The 16,116-nt window shown below is 39.2% G+C and overlaps 1 long non-coding RNA gene across 1 annotated transcript in view; it reads left to right on the forward strand.

Annotated features, from left to right (window-relative positions):
- LOC148217058 (uncharacterized) overlaps positions 1-16,116 on the forward strand; it is a 105,722-nt gene that overhangs the window by 28,268 nt on the left and 61,338 nt on the right. The gene's annotated exons all lie outside the window — the stretch shown is intronic.

Genomic DNA, 16,116 nt, shown 5'->3' on the forward strand with positions numbered 1-16,116 from the left:
CACACACACACACACACATTTCTGTGTGCTCTCTCTCTCTCACACACACATGCACACACACACACACATAAGTGTGTGCGTGTGTGTGTGGGAGAGAGAGAGCACACAGAAATGCCTTAAATAAATAAATCACAGAACTCAATGAACAGATAAATTGCTTCCCACTTGCTAGGTGTTACAATATTAAATTCAATCATATGTAAGAAGGGAAAAGAAGGACGAATGAAACTCTGCTGTTGCCTTTTGATTTTCTGATTTGTACTAACAATTCATGGCATGTTTCTAGGAAGGTTGTACTCCAAGTGGGAATGCTAGCATCAGGTGGTGATCCACTCACCTTGTTTTACGTCTTCAGCCTTCTGAAGTTGCCAGTTTGAAGATAGGCCTCCCACAGTTTTATTTAACCTGACTCAAGTGCTTGACAACAGTGCAGATTGCTGAATACAGCAATATAGCAGCTGTCCTTGGCGCTATTGACAGACAAATCATCACTCTCCAGAGTAGAAATTCTCCATACAGCAAAATCAAAGGAATTTCTCATAATTCCAGGGAATTGGTGAGCTTTAGTAAATGCTTAGTTCTGACCAGGACATTGATAGCAGTTTCCTGTGTAGCTATCACATCAGCCCTGGATCATTCACCCTTAGATACGTTATTAAGACTTGCACTTTAATAAAGACTATAAACCACAAGAAGTCCCAGGGATGTTATAATTTAACAAGCCTTTGGCATAATGTTAGGGGAGAGAGGCTAAGTCTCTTGAGTGCCTGATTAAATATGTTTTCCAATGTTTAAAATCTAAGCCTTCCAGGAACCCAGAAATATTTTAAGCCTATTGCTCTAATTTTTTTAAAGAAATCACTTTATGATGTATAATGATAGTGCCTTTAAAACCATTGTGCATATTGAGATTGCATTTTTAAGAAGGGAACAAAAGGAATGTTTTTGTTGCAGTTAAGACAAGAAGAACCAGACCTAGCCAGAGCCAATTCAGTTTCTGGAATCTCCCAGTCCAGCTTTCATCTGATTGCTTACTAAACCATCCATTTAACCAAGGCGATGAATGAGTACAGTGTGATTTCATACCTCTTTACCAAATTTGTCTGTCACCTTGTAGCAAAATTCTGGAGATCATTTAACAGGAAGCAGGAAATACAAAAGGTGTAGCCTTTTATCCAGAAGCAGTCTAATGGAGTTGGGTGTGGCTCCAACAGGCCCAGTCAGGGCAGCTTCATTCCCCCTTGTAGCCACTTCCTATAACATTTCCCACATTACATGTCTCTATGCTGATTCTCCACCTCCCTCTGATTTTCAGGTCTCATCTCTCTCGTTCTCTCTTGCAGTATATGTGTATATATGCAAGAGAGGGAGGGAGGGAGAGAAGGAGGGAGAGAGAGAGAGAGAGAGAGAGAGAGAGAGATTTCGCAACTTCCCTGAGCTCTCTTTTTTTCCAGTCTTCCCCATGCTGCCTCTCAGAGTGTCTATGGAGGGGCCAAGAAAGTCAAGATGACAGCCAAATTGGATCAAACTCCCACCCCTTCTTACTATGTACATAAAAAAGGGTGGGACTTTGATCCCATGGTTGTGGCTGCCATTTTGACTTTTATAAGCCCCACTCTCTTACCCTTGCCCAGAACAAAAAAAAAGTATTTTTTTTTCTAATTAGTAGAAGAGACGGTAACACTGATAGCTTTCTTTTAATGGGGAAAAAAACCATCTTTTTCTTTTCTTTTGGAAGAGAACAGGGGGGAAAAGCCTTCTTCCCCAGTTTCTTCTTCACTTCCTCTTCCTGTAATTTGAGATTATAATCAGATTGTGTCTACTGAGAAGGGTATGGAAATTACAGACTTGTCAACTTGACATCTACATTGGGCAAGGTCCATTAAGCAGATTATTAAGCAGCATATTTTGTGAGCATTGGATAGGAATGCAACAATTAACAAGAGCCAGCATGGGTTTGCGATAAAGATGTCCTGCCAAACTCACCTTATCTCCTTTTTAGACAGTGTTACTATATAAATAGATAAGGGAAATGCCAGGGTCATAGTGTAGCCCTCAGCAAAGTCTTTCAATGATATCATCAGTAATAAAATGGTAAAATATGAGCTGGATATTACAACTGTTAGACTCACAGTGGGCTGAATGACCATGCCCAAATAGTGTTCATTGATGGCTCCACTTCATCTTGGAGGGATATATTGAGCTGTTTGACATTTTTATCAAGTCACTTGGATGAGGGAGTTGAGTTATTGAGTTTGCAGACGACATAAAGATGGGAGGGATGGCTAATACTTTAGAGGAGACAGAAAGGTTTCAAAACAATCTAGGAAGGCTTGAGCAGTAGGCTGAAATGAACAGGGTGGGATTTTAACAGGGAGAAATAGAAAGTCCTCGTCTGACTAGGAAAAATGTAAGTCACAAGTACAAGATTGGGAAGACCTGGTTTGGCATTAGTAATTGTGAAAGGGATTTGGGTGACCCTTTCAGCCACAAGTTAAATATAAGCTAACAGACTGGACTGAGTTAGTCTGGATGGGAAGAACAAAAGGGACATTGTTTCCAGATTGCAGTGCTACTTATATTGAATCATGATTGTTATACCATATCCTGATTATTTACACAGGAAAGTGATTTTTGAGCAGAGACCCAATATATATATTAAGAAAGCAGAGCTACAGTGCAGGGGTTAGTATGTTTGAAACAAGGACTTGAAAAGGAAAGTTGATCACATAATTAAATATTTAATTTAAATTAATTAGGATGACCACTACTAGCTAGACATCTTTGACCTACAACATGAGACACATACCTAGGAACAGTTAGTTTAAACTATGCAGATTTCCACTGCTCATTGCATTTATGGAGAAAGACATTTAGATATTTCTCCTCATGTATCATATAAGAGCGTAGGATGGTAAACCAAGTCATGCACAGAGAAAGAGATTATACACCAGCAGCAATTGAGTGTCTCTGTGTGTGCATTATGATATGGATATTCAGGTAATCTCAAGGTGCCCAGCTTGAGGCTGCACAGCAAAGATATGGATATTCTTTCCTATCCATCTTTGCCATGAATCCACTTTTCCTTTACTGGTTGGCATTACTGCACAAGCTTGCTTTCCATGTGTTGTTAGTAATGGAAGCAACCTACACACAGCCTTCTTTGAACAAAGGCCATGATTAAGAATAGATTAATCAGAATTTCACTGTTTATATGTTCTATAATTCTAGTATTATGTACTAATAATGAATGGCAAATACTGTTCTTTTGGTTTAACCTGAATCTTCTCCCAGCCAACCCCCAACACACCCACAACATTAGGTTAATAAGATTTTCCTCTTGATTACCTGATATATGACTTTGTAACCATCTTATATTCTTGAATCCCTATCTAGTAATTAAAGAAAGGTGAAATCACCTAGTGGGATGGAACTGTATATATACTTTGATGAATTTCAAGCATCACACCATAAAAGATTTATTAGGAATTTGGAATGCATAGTGAAGTGACAAATAGTATGTTGGATAGCCTAATTACAGAATTCCCCAAGACTGGGGACATAATTAGAATGGCCCAATCATCAAACCCACATCAATCATTAGCAGTGACACATTAGTTTTGAATATAGCTTTTTATGAAAGCTAATCATAGGCATTACAATAATTAAAATCTTCATTGGAAGAAGAAACTATCATAGAGCTTTCTATCAGAATATAAAGGGGGGGGGGACACTTTTCCATTTTGTCCCAAAACAAATTGCCATCATGACCTTTCTTATGGATGTAAATGTTCTGAGGTCCCAAATTTTTGGAGTCGGGAAAAAAAGGAAACAGATAGGGAAATAAGTGTAATAAAACACTGGGAAGTCTTTGGAACAGCCTTTGGCATTCGAACACCTTGGGAGTGTATAGTGTTGGGAGTATATAATGCCTAGTAAAAGACATCTGGAGCTGTCAGGTTGAGGAAGGCTTCTTTAGTACATGAGACTGCCTCTTAATGTAAACATGAGTCCCACCTGTCATTCAGTAGCAGTTAAATGAATGAATGCACAACTGGCAAATGAATAGAGCATAGCTGGTAAACTGCCAGGTACAGAAACCCATTAAAGTGCCTACTTAACCTAAACGGGACACAGAAATCTTTCTGTATCCAGATTTCCCCTCCACAGTGAACGCAGCACATATTTTAAAAGGTACAAAAAACTCTCGTCAATGTCTTAAAATGCACTAAATGCCTGATTGCCACCCCAGTTCATATATACTCTGCAAACAGATGGTTAGCAGTGGCTGACAGCTTTAACAATAATTTTGTGCTGGAGCATTAGTTTGGGAAAATAGCAGCTCCTTTGTTACTCACACCATAGATTAATGGGCCAGGCCCTGGAGTGTTTGGGTCATGGTTTGACTTTTATATTCAAAATATCTAAACATTCAAATTTATCTAATGCAATTCAGCACTCTTGAAAGGAAGAAGCATACATTCTTTGTTCTAATCACTTCAGCTTGGATTTTAAAATTATCTGATCTGTTTATAAACTGGCATCCTTAATTTAAAGAATCAGCTAGCAATCGATGGGAAAGACACACTGCATTGATGGATGGTGGTACCACTAGGGTGGACTATGGAATACTGTCCCAGGGTCCTCAAAGTGGCTAGTAGTGATGACATATTCCCAGTTAAAAGAAGCACACACAGCCCTTCCTCTGTTCCTCTCTCCACCAACATCAGGAAGTGGATGCTCAGTGAATAGGTCTGCCGCTTTGCCATTCCACTGCCCTCATTCGCTGTATGGCCCCAAAGTAGGATCTTCTGGCTGTTTATATTTCAGAGAACTGAAACCCCTCACATCTCAAGGCACTTTGAGGTACAAAGTTTTCTAAGGAATTGTGTATTTTCTTTGTACGTTCTGTTTTCTTGCTAAGTTTCCACTAATCGACAGCTGTTGCATTTCTTTCATTGGCCTAATCGTTTGCACACTAGAGGGGACGTTAGTTTGAGTTGGAGGGTGGGAATGAGGACTTTTGCCATTTTATTATACTATCTACTATGTTTGGTTCTTAAAAAAAAAAACACAGCGCAATACTTGCAACTACATTTATTGCTATATAAAGTTTTCAAACCATATTCCCTCTTTTTTTACACACTCTTAATTTCTATTTTCAGGGCAGCCTCCTTTGAGCACCATTGGCAAACCAGCTTGTTTGATAAAGATATATATTCCCTGTGAATGAAATACTTAATACCCAAGGAAGTCAGAGAAACTGAGGCAAAAAGCCCTCCACTTTCATGTCCATTCTCTAAATCAACGTTTCCTAACCTCGGCAACTTTAAGATGAGCGGACTTCAACTCCCAGAACTCCCCAGCCAGCATGGGAGTTGACGTCCACTCATCTTAAAGTTGCTGAGGTTGAAAAACACTGCTCTAAATGACCTTCACAGTTCTTCCGTGCAGCATGCGAGCCTTTCCCATGAAGAGAGCCTAAGGGTGCAATGCAGACTAGATACTGGACTTTCTTTCGATGATACTGTATATTCTGCATTTTTATTGGGTTTTTATTGTTGAGAGGGGGGAAATATACCTGTATCTCTTTTTGATTCCACTCCTGGTTTCAGCTCCTTCTTCTGCTTCTATGAAGCCTCTTGATAGGTTAACTTTAGCAGGATGAATCCCTTCAAAGAAAAAGAAAATGTTGCTGCCTCAGTTGAGAGAATCAGAGGACTAATTCTGCCAAGAGGCAAAGTTAAGATACGTGTTCTCTTTTGCTTAAAGGATATTTTTCCAGTGTAAAAATTGAACCATTTTGCACCTTGTGTTTTATTTTTTACAAGGCCTGAACTGGAGGTTTCGCTGGGAAGCAAAGGGGAATTGGGTGCCTTTCAGACGCGCCCTTTATTTCAAAGGTCTGGATACATGTCGTTTTTCACAACTCACTCATCTCTTTATTATGAACATTGTCTACTTTCAATGAATAAGCAAGTGGAAATGAAAGGCAATAGTTAAAGGGGAAAAAATAAAATCAGAAGCCTTATCGATTACACCCCTTCTCTGAAAAAAAATGGCCAAAAACATTGTGCAATTTCAGATAATTACATATAATCCCAGGTAATCCTTCACGGACAGCATTAACTGGCAGTCATTAGTATGCTTTTCAGCCTTGCTTTTGCACATGCCCCAGGTTCTGCTGAATGCTACTCCTCCTGGTAACTGTCCTATTAAGGGATAGGAAACGCTGCTTTGACTGGAAAGGCACACTGAAGGAAAATAATCTCTTCCTAAATTCAGAAGAACAAGGACATGCAATGCCAAGAAACATATTATATTTTCCCCCCAAGAAGGCTGCAACACAAATGAAATACCAGGGTTTATTTTTTTTTTTATTTTTTTTTTTATTTTTGGCAGTATAAGCCAGTGGGGCAGGCTTAACAGCTGGTGAAGATAAAAATAAATCTTCAAAGACAAATCATGTTTGCTCTCCTTTCTTTAGGGCTTTTTTTTTATTAACAAAGGAAGGTTCTTTAGAAGAACAGATAACTCCAGTAACACAGAGCAAATGGGAAAGTACAGTATGCTTTATTTAGACCAACCAGTGCTTAAAATGCAAGGGGTAAGATTTTGAATTACACAAAACTTTGCTTTGAGCTGAAAGGTTCATTTTCTTCCTTAAAGAGAAACTAGGCCACCCTGCGTAAGTTCTTCAGAATTGCTTATGAGCTAGGGAAAGCGTGCTCTAGCTTTCAGGTTCAGACAAAATGGTAAATTTCATGCAGGCATTCAGAAAGACTCTGTTATCAAGCATTTCTATGATCATTCATTGGCAAGCCTGCTTATTACAATGGCACACTTGTAGTTCTGCAACCCTCACTTCTATATGAATATTTTTGGACTGAATATGGAAATGTTAAAAATGCATAACATTTCTGCAGTCAGTAAATAGAAAGTGTCAATATTCATCTCAAAATATATACTCTATGCACTTTTTCCAGCATGCTAGGGTGCTGTACTTCTGAGAGTCAGCCTGTTATTTATTTTGGAAGAAAAGTATTGAACTGCCTGGGCTGTTAGGGTGCAATCTTAACATGCTTAACAAATGTGCCAAAGGTATTTTCATTAGCTGACTCTTAAGTTCTGCTGGCAAAATGATCTGCTAGCAGTATAGAGGGATATGCTGGCTAAAGAGCCAAAAAGGGACTGGACAAGGGAAAGGGAGGAACCTAATATTAACATCTCAGCCAGACCAGAGAAAGGCTGGCAGTGCTACCTGATGTTAGGCCAGGTTTAGGATAATCCTAAACTCTCACATGGAAACCTGAGAGTGTATATTTGGAAACCTAACTCAAGGAGAACCCAGCCCTTAAAATAGGCTTAAAATGAACACACAGAGAGAGAATTCTGCCCAGGAGACAAAAGTCATGTTAGCCAGGCAGCACCCATCCGATGGAAACAGCCCATTAATCAGACACAAAAACAGAACCAAGGCTGGCTCCAAGGAGAACTATATTAAACTCTATTAAAAAAGAATCAAGATAGCCTCTTGCCATAGCCAGAGTGGTTGTTATGTAGACTGAGATGAGAGATCATATGATGGCCTTAATGTAAAAGATCTAGTAAAATTCTCAGTACAGTACAGAAAAGTTCAATCACATGATCAAGATTCTGATATAAAGGGGAAAAAAAACTCATTGTCCCACAAGGTGCCCTCTGTCTCTCTCACCTTGCATTGCTCCTATTATTGCTCTGTACCTGTCACTACTGGCTAGAGCTTTCTCCCATCTTCCCTTTGCAACCTACTTGGACCTGGAATGGAAAGAACATGCTGAGCCCTGTAGCATATTTGTCTGCACAGATGCATGAAAGCTATACTTTCAATCATGTCTATCTTCCAATTTTCCCTCTAATTTAGTTCTAAATTCCACATTTTGAGCACTTCCTAATGTTTGCTTGTATTTATTTATTTACTAACTTATTTATTTGGATTTCTATCAACAATTCTGTGAGGTAGGTTAGGTCTGCAGAGAGCAACTGGCTCAAATACATCCAGTGAGTTTCTATGACTTCTTTGGTCTCTCCAGTCCTAGTCCAACACCTTAACTAAAACCTTCTAAGCGCCCAGCTCTGAACCAGTCTGTGGGTTGACTATTTGATTGCCAAATGAATGTGTATATCCCTTCCCTGGCATTGTATGTCCGTATCTCAGTACATTATAACCTAGAGTTAAAGTATCATCTCAGTACCTTTTTTGCATTTTTCTTCTCATTTGCATAGACAGGTGTCTAGCTTGTGTCACAGAGATCCTTTAACATGTGGTTTTCCCACAAGCTAACATCCAATTTAATTTCCAGCTTATGAAATCTAATGGGAACACAAAAAGCACCACATTGGAATTTAGCCTAACTGATGATTTCAACACTTAAGACTGGATGCCTGTCTGTTCTAGCTAAAGCAAAAGGTAACATTTATTTATTTAATTTATATGGTGGTCTCCCATCCACATAATGAACAGGTCAGACTTTGCTTAGCTTCTGAGCCCAGGGAAGATCAGCCAGAGAATTGTTCTTTTTACTGAACTGGAATTTCAAGATTAGCAGCAGCAGCAGCAACATGCAGTCAGCTCACTTAACAGCTTTGTAAAGTGTAAGTCTGTTCAGGTTTTCTACATCAGATTGGTCACCTTCACCCCACTGGCATCTCGGGGAAGTTCTTCAGTTCTCTGCTGCAGGAGACTATAGCAATGTGACACTATGGACAAGACATTGTCCAAGAGGTTTACATGCCTCTTAATTAACCTCCCATAGAGAAGGCAAATTTGGATTCAGTAGCAGCTGGTCTTGTCTTGTGTTCCTCCCTTTTGCGCATATTTCTCCTACACCACTCCAAAGCACTTCTCCTGGTTATACATATGAATGGAAAAACCATAGTGCAGTGTTGTGTTGCATAATTCCAATTTTGAAGTACCTTGTACTATGTGTATTGCACTACATATTTCAGCATAGATTTGTCAAACTTTCCTTGTAATGTAACATACAATCATAAGCACAACAGGGTACCAATGGTAGCACTTAGTGCTGTCAAGAGTGTTATTTGTAATTGAACAATTGCTACAGAAGAAATTTTAAATCTCAGGTTTGTTGTTTCTTCCCTGGTAGAAAAGAAATTGTCTCTCTAAATGTGTCTGTGTGCAGTATTCAATCATGGAAAAATATTAACCTGAGAAATAAAACTGAGCCTCTTCTACACAGATCATAGTTTTTCTCATGTACCTTTATACCAAGCTCAGCAAAATGATCCAACTGGGATGTGCTAGTGAAATGTAAAAAAGTGTTGTGTGTTTGATGGAAAAGGGGAAGCTCTAGAAACAGATTACATTTATAAGCAAACGAGAAAGTAACAGAAACTGAAGAGAGAACTGGAATGTGTAAATGGCATCTCAGAGGAGAAGCTAACAAAATTCATGGGAGGAACCAGGGTACCATCCATACCCATTAGAATCATGAGATCTTTTCCACCCAATGCCTTGGGATGTATAGATGAAGCAACAGACAGGTTTGGATGGATAAATTATTTTGTTTATAATATACAGGATTTTGCAGACCATATTGAGATTCCAAACCTAGCTGTATCCATTGCATAGGTAGGTGCTGTTTTAGCAGTGAAACAGATAGTTAATACTGCTGCTTAGGATCCCACTATACTCCCATACATGCATTGATGGTACTATGGAATCACAGGAAGGTGGGATCATTTGCTATCTTACTGGATCTACACATTCATCTGGAAACAAACATTACAGAACAATCACTGTAATTCCCAATCCTTCTCTACCTTCTGTCTTTGCATTAGCTAATGTACACATATCTTACATATGTCAGGTTCAGCATCTGTGCTGGATTGGTTCTTACCAAGAATATGGCCCTGTTGTCCATATACAATCTTTGGTTTCTGATTTTGCATTAAAGACATCAAACAAACTGTCTCCACTGCTGATTCAATGAGCCACTGAGATTTCCCATCAAGGTGGAAGAGGGCCAAGATCAATACACTCCTTTGAGAGTGTCTTTCAGAATGAATAAATACACTGTAAACATTTGTTCCTCATTTAGCAGCCACTAACAGCTTTGGATCTTGATAGACAATTTCTTGCCTTGAACTTCTCATTAGACTCAGCTCTTAGATGTTAAAGTATTTTGTCTGTGTTTGTGCATAACAGCATTTCTAAGAGCAGGAATCTAACCTGACCAATAACATAACTATTAACAGAAAGATTTATTTCTAGGAAATACTATATAGCGATAGACAATCCTAGACCTAGCTAGTTATACCCTACCAGCAGTAGAGTCAAAGAATGTATGTTCCGCGTGTGTGTGTGTGTGTGTGTGTGTGTGTGTGTATGCTTGGCAGAAGGAAGTGAGCTCAGATTAGCAATCTCATCAACAAACAACAAGCAGGGTGATAGATCAAGAGGGGATACAGAGTAAATCCCTAATCTAACTGCCTGTTTGTGGCCAGTGGTCCTGAATCACTAAAAGACCATTTGGACCTCCAACATCAACACTAAGGACAAATCTTCCTGAACAGAATTTGCATCTGTACAGTATCCTTGCACACCCATACACATGGAAATTGCACCATATCAGTTCAATATAATAGCAAACTGCCTACAGCTAACAAATAGCAAGGTTTACTCAAAAACCCTAAGATTCTGTATCTAGTGCGCTGTAGGCAATCTTTGATATCTTCACCGTGGGAGTCTCAGCGGAAATGAAGGTTGTTTACCCCCATCTAGTGGTTATAGCCATTAAAGAGAATTCAGAACTGCAGCCACAGAGTTTGCTGCTACAACATAGAAAACGACAATTTTCCTATTAGAATGAAATAATTAATGCTATTAACAACAGCTGCATAGATTAAATAATTGAGGCTCATGGGTTTCTTGCTAACAGTAATTTTAAGGACAGCTCTCAGTGGTTCTCCCTGATTTTACGAAGCGTTTAATGTCTTGCCTGTGCTTTGTTGAATTCATTGACTGAGAAACTCCCTACATCCACCAGAGAATTACCATAGTCCGCAAGTCAGCAAGCTTCCATAAATATTTTACACAAGTTGCTCTCTACAAATAATGAGATGGCAAAAGTGGGCAAGGAGACCGCATTTAGAGGTTACAGCAAGAAAGTGTTTTCAGCTGCAGTGGATCTATCCCAACATTTGAAATGGCATAACTTTTATTTCAGACTCTTTTTATTTTTCTTCTCTCTCTCCCCCTCTCTTAACAAAACAGTGTGCAGTTCCATTTATTTCAATGCAAGAGATATTTGCCCTAAATTGTGCCTTTTCTTGGTATTGATTTTCAAAGCAACATGATGAAAAGATATATAGATATTGAGACGGAGAAGGAAGGAAGGAAGGAAGGAAGGAAGGAAGGAAGGAAGGAAGGAAGGAAGGAAGGAAGGAAGGAAGGAAGGAAGGAAGGAAGGAAGGAAGGAGCAGTTGTCTTGCTGAGATTGTACTACAAGCTCTCATCATCCCACATGCCTAGTAAATTTGAACACAGTTATACCTTACAAAGCTGTTACATGGTGGGAGAGGGTTCCTCAGATAGCCATGTGTGTAGATATAATATAATGATTAAGGTTTCGGACTATGACCAGGGAGAGGGTGATATACCCCTCAACCATGAAAACTAGTCTCCTCTCAGCCTAACTTATTCCCAGGATTATTTTATTTTTATTTATTTATTAATTTGATTGTTTATTTCAATTTACTGTATATAGCCACTCTTCTCACAAATTTTGACTCTGGGCTGCAAACGTATTGTGGAAGAAAGTTGGAGATGTTTGTATTTCACCTTCAGTTCCTGGAGGAAAGCAACACACCTAACAAGAATAAAATTATACCCAAAGCATACTTTCTATATATGTGTGTGTGTGTGTGTGTGTGTGTGTGTATATGCCAGTGCAACATCATAGAAAGGGTGTGTGTGTATGTGGGTATCTCTCTCTCTCTTTCTCTATGTATGTATATATATTGTATATATACATTCACACACACATACAGACAGACACATTAAGGGAAAGTATAGCAAATAATAGATATGTCAAGTACTATATTGGCTGTAAACCTTAACATTAGGAAAAATACATGCAAAAATCTGTACCTTGAAAATGCACTTGGAAATTCAAATTATTACATAAGGGAAGTTGGTAAAAATGGGAAACTAAGCTAAACCCCGGCCAGAATTCTCATTTGGATTACAAATGCCTCTCTGCTTCTCTTCTACATAAGCAAAAAGGTTCTTTTCTCACTTGCACCTAACCTTGGCACAAACACACTCTAGTATTTTTTAATTATGTACTTATTTTGATATATTCTTGTGACATTGCCTTTATTAAGGAACTGGAAAGAATGCAGTGAGCAGCGCAAACATATCGTGAAGGAAAGTTGGCAAGGGATTTGGAGGCTAAATCCAATGATGAATGGTTAAACCTCAAGAGAAGGCTCAGGGGAGACATGATAGCAGTCTTCCAATATTTGAAGGGCTGTCACAGGGAGAACAGTGTGTATTTATTTTCCATAGCATCCCGGGGAAGGACAATGAGGAGAAGCTTTATGGAGGGAGATCCAAACTTGAAATAAGGAGGAGATTCCTGACTGTGAGAGCGATTAAGCAGTGGAACAGCCTGCCTCCTGGAGTTGTGACTCCTCCATCACTGGAGGTTTTCAAGCAAAAGTTGGCCAGTCATTTGGCTGGGAGCATCTGAGGATTCCTGGCTTGGAAAGGGGATTGCACTAGAAGATCCTTCCAACTCTTTGAACCTATGATTCTGTGAGTCCTCAGCCCTAGTCGAGGCAGCATTAGATCATTTTGCTTTAAATGTAATATTTTTCTCTTAATCCTGCACAATTTTCACTATGGATACAATGTGGCCAACAGTCCAGTTGATGTCATGTTATTTCACGGCACAACCTTCCCCATATCTGACAGTTGTCGTCTGGGCAGCTTTTGAACATTGGTTTAGCATACTTTTGGAACAGCCTAAATCTGTGTCCAAAAAGAGACAGACTATCAGCTGATAGTCAAGGCACTCTTGGACCCAGGTTTAGTGCTGTTCTGGAATAGCACTACATTTAAGCTGGGCTCCTTTTGAATATGGATGTTGTGCTCTTTCTGGAATAGTGCTAAACTCATTTCCCAAAGGAGTCAAAGTATCAGCTAGTATCAGCTGATAGTTGGGCTCCTTTTGAAAGCACATAAACAGTTAAGGTTGACAGATGGGTAAATTGGCCAGTTGAGCCATCCATCAAGACTTGCCTCCTCGCCAGCCTCAACCCATGTTAAAGAAAGGGACTGGTGGATGTTTCTTCCATCACCAAGAGTGATCTTTTGTACAGGGGAGAGAAACAAAGCTAGGGAAATCTACCAATCCCTGCCAATGTGTCCTATATATCATAAGCAAGGATAGCGCCATCTCCCTGCATCATGCCCGCAGCACGATAGAAATTGGTAGCTAATTTTATGCCAGTATAGTTTTCTGCCAGCTTAAAGACTGGTGAATAGCACTCTAAGTCAGCCACAAGGAACAAACCCAACACAGATAGTGCAAAGCTATTTCAAAGCAATTTAAACCTCCAATATAAACACAACATTTTCTGCAAGTAGAAGTGTGATATTTTCATCATTTCTCAGTTTAGAAATTAAGCATCTGATATAATGACAAGAATAAATGAACACATATTATTGCACCTGATGATATTCATTTAAATTGAATCTCCGACTCTTTGGTGCGGTGCTTCCATGGTTATATTCCTTTGCTTGCATTTTTTTTAAATACAATTGTGAAAAAGCAATTCAAAAAGGACCGAAGGCATATGCTTTTGGATATCAGCAGTAAAAAATTCAAGTCTAGCAGTTTTCCAGAATTCATATATCTCATTCTCTCCCTGAACTCTTGACATTTACAGAGATGTGAATCTTCATTCATTTTCTGCACACATTCCCAGAAGTACTTTTAAAGCATGAGCATTCCTCGATGTGTTTTTTGAATGTTGGGGGGTGGGGGGGATGGTACAATAGAAGAGGCCCTCCGACACAGTCGGAATGCTATGTACGGCTTCCCTGGTGCCTCGGTGATAGGAACAGTTTAAATTCACAAACAGACTCTGAGATTCTTGTCTGATTACTTACCATTGGTAAGGGAGATTACTGGTCCAGGGGAAAAAAAAAATAGCTAAGTCTACTATCCATCAAGAATCTCTTTGCCCTAAATGTGTCAAGCAATTCTGCTTTGTTGTTGGTTTGCTTTTCCCCCATGAGCCTGGCCTATTTTTTCATCTACCTTTTTGTATAACTTATTAAAGTTTAGCTCTTAGCAATGACCACAGCTATATAATCTCCCTGAAATTTTCTATTCTTTGAGCATTCCACCAAATCCACTTGTAGTAAATACTAATAAGATATTTGACAGTTCTGCTTTATATTGAGGTATTATTGCTGATGTTCTAGAGAAAGTTGTGTTCAGAAACATCAAGTGCTTTAGTTTTTCCTGTGACCTCAATAACCTTTTTCAAAGTCTATATGCAGTTTGACAAATGGAAATGTAGGTAGAGGAATGTACATTGTTTTTGGCCTACATATGAGCTAAACACACCCACACCCACACACATACACTATTGTAAGAACAGTCATTAGCATTTTGTTTCTGCATTGCTAGAATGGGAAAGCTTAAATTCTGAACCATACACAATGGGCTTATATTCAGAAATGTCACTGATGCTGTGTTGGTGGAAGATGTACAATTTGAAAAGGGGAACTTGGAGGGAATGAAACGTATCTCCCCTAGTGGATCAGGAGTTAGATGTACCATACAGCACTTAACATGCATTTGCTGAAGCCGGAGAAGCCTATGTCCTTCACATTGGCTAAAGCCTGTCCAGCCAAGAATAAGGCTGTATTCTTGCAGCCACAGACAGGGAGTATCTGGCTCTCCTGCGTTGAAGACTCCTGCAGATAGTCTTCCAAAACAATGAAAGAAGCAAAATGGGACAACAGAGGCACCAGTGGGTAGAAACATAAATTGCATTGGCTGCATTTTTTAAAAAATAGATCTTTAATGTGCATATGAAACAGAGAAAAACAAATGATAATGATGTGTGTATATGTGTGTAAATATATTTACACACACATACACACATACACACCAACCTAGAAAACAGACAATCAGTAAAGCAGTGTAGAGCAGATTCACTGAAGAATTTTTTTTTAAATATAATACTGTCATTTGATGATAGCTCTTCCCCAGGAAAAAAAAAAAATGCAGCTGCACACTGATGCAATGACAGCCTGCAAAACTGTCACTAGGCAACATGGTAAGGCCACTGCTCTGAACTGGCAGAGCGGGAAGCATCTGCTCTTTTCCTGGAGGTGCCAAATGGCATTAAAGGCAAATGGCAAAGCAGTTGGGCTCTGCAAACCTGCTGCCATTGATTAGTTGAAGTTGCCTGTGTAGGCATTGGCTGTATGAACAATTAAGGAAAGAGATACTCCCCTTACTCCCCTTGGTTGGCCCACAGTGGCTGATCCATTTCACTGACTCCTTATTGCATAGTTTGTTGGGCAATATTCAATAAACTCTGAATCATATCTTACTAAGAACAGTTCAGGTTTGCTTATTGCTTTGCTTTAACTTTTTTAGCTTTTAAGAATAGAAATATTCTTGGTAAAAGATCCAGTTCATGAAGGAAAGATGCCAGCTGGATGTCAAGAGAGGCTCTGCCAGTCAATGTAAATCATGGGGACACAGCTTGGAACCTGAAGACCACATGCAACCCCACTCCCAAATCTTGTTAAGTTAAAATTCAACTTAGTTTTTAAGAATGGTTGTGCCAACAGTATGAAGCACAGTAAGCAGGGAGAGAGAAGGGGATCATGTCCAAAGAACACATCCTTTTCATGTACTGAGTTTCAAATAGTGAGAAAATTCCAGCCACAGTTTTTGTGGTTACAGCTCTTAGATGAAGTTTTGGACGCAGCTCAGAGTTTGGATTCAAATCCTGTATGTGACCAGCCTATTTCCCAAGAAAACATCAAGGAAGACAAGGTATACTTTCCATCTCAATGCAAGT

This window comes from Python bivittatus, unplaced genomic scaffold (genome assembly GCF_059951505.1).
Source record: "Python bivittatus isolate LINGU-HERP-01145 unplaced genomic scaffold, Pbiv_v1 ctg000020_np1212, whole genome shotgun sequence".
NCBI classification, from domain to species: Eukaryota; Metazoa; Chordata; class Lepidosauria; order Squamata; family Pythonidae; genus Python; species Python bivittatus.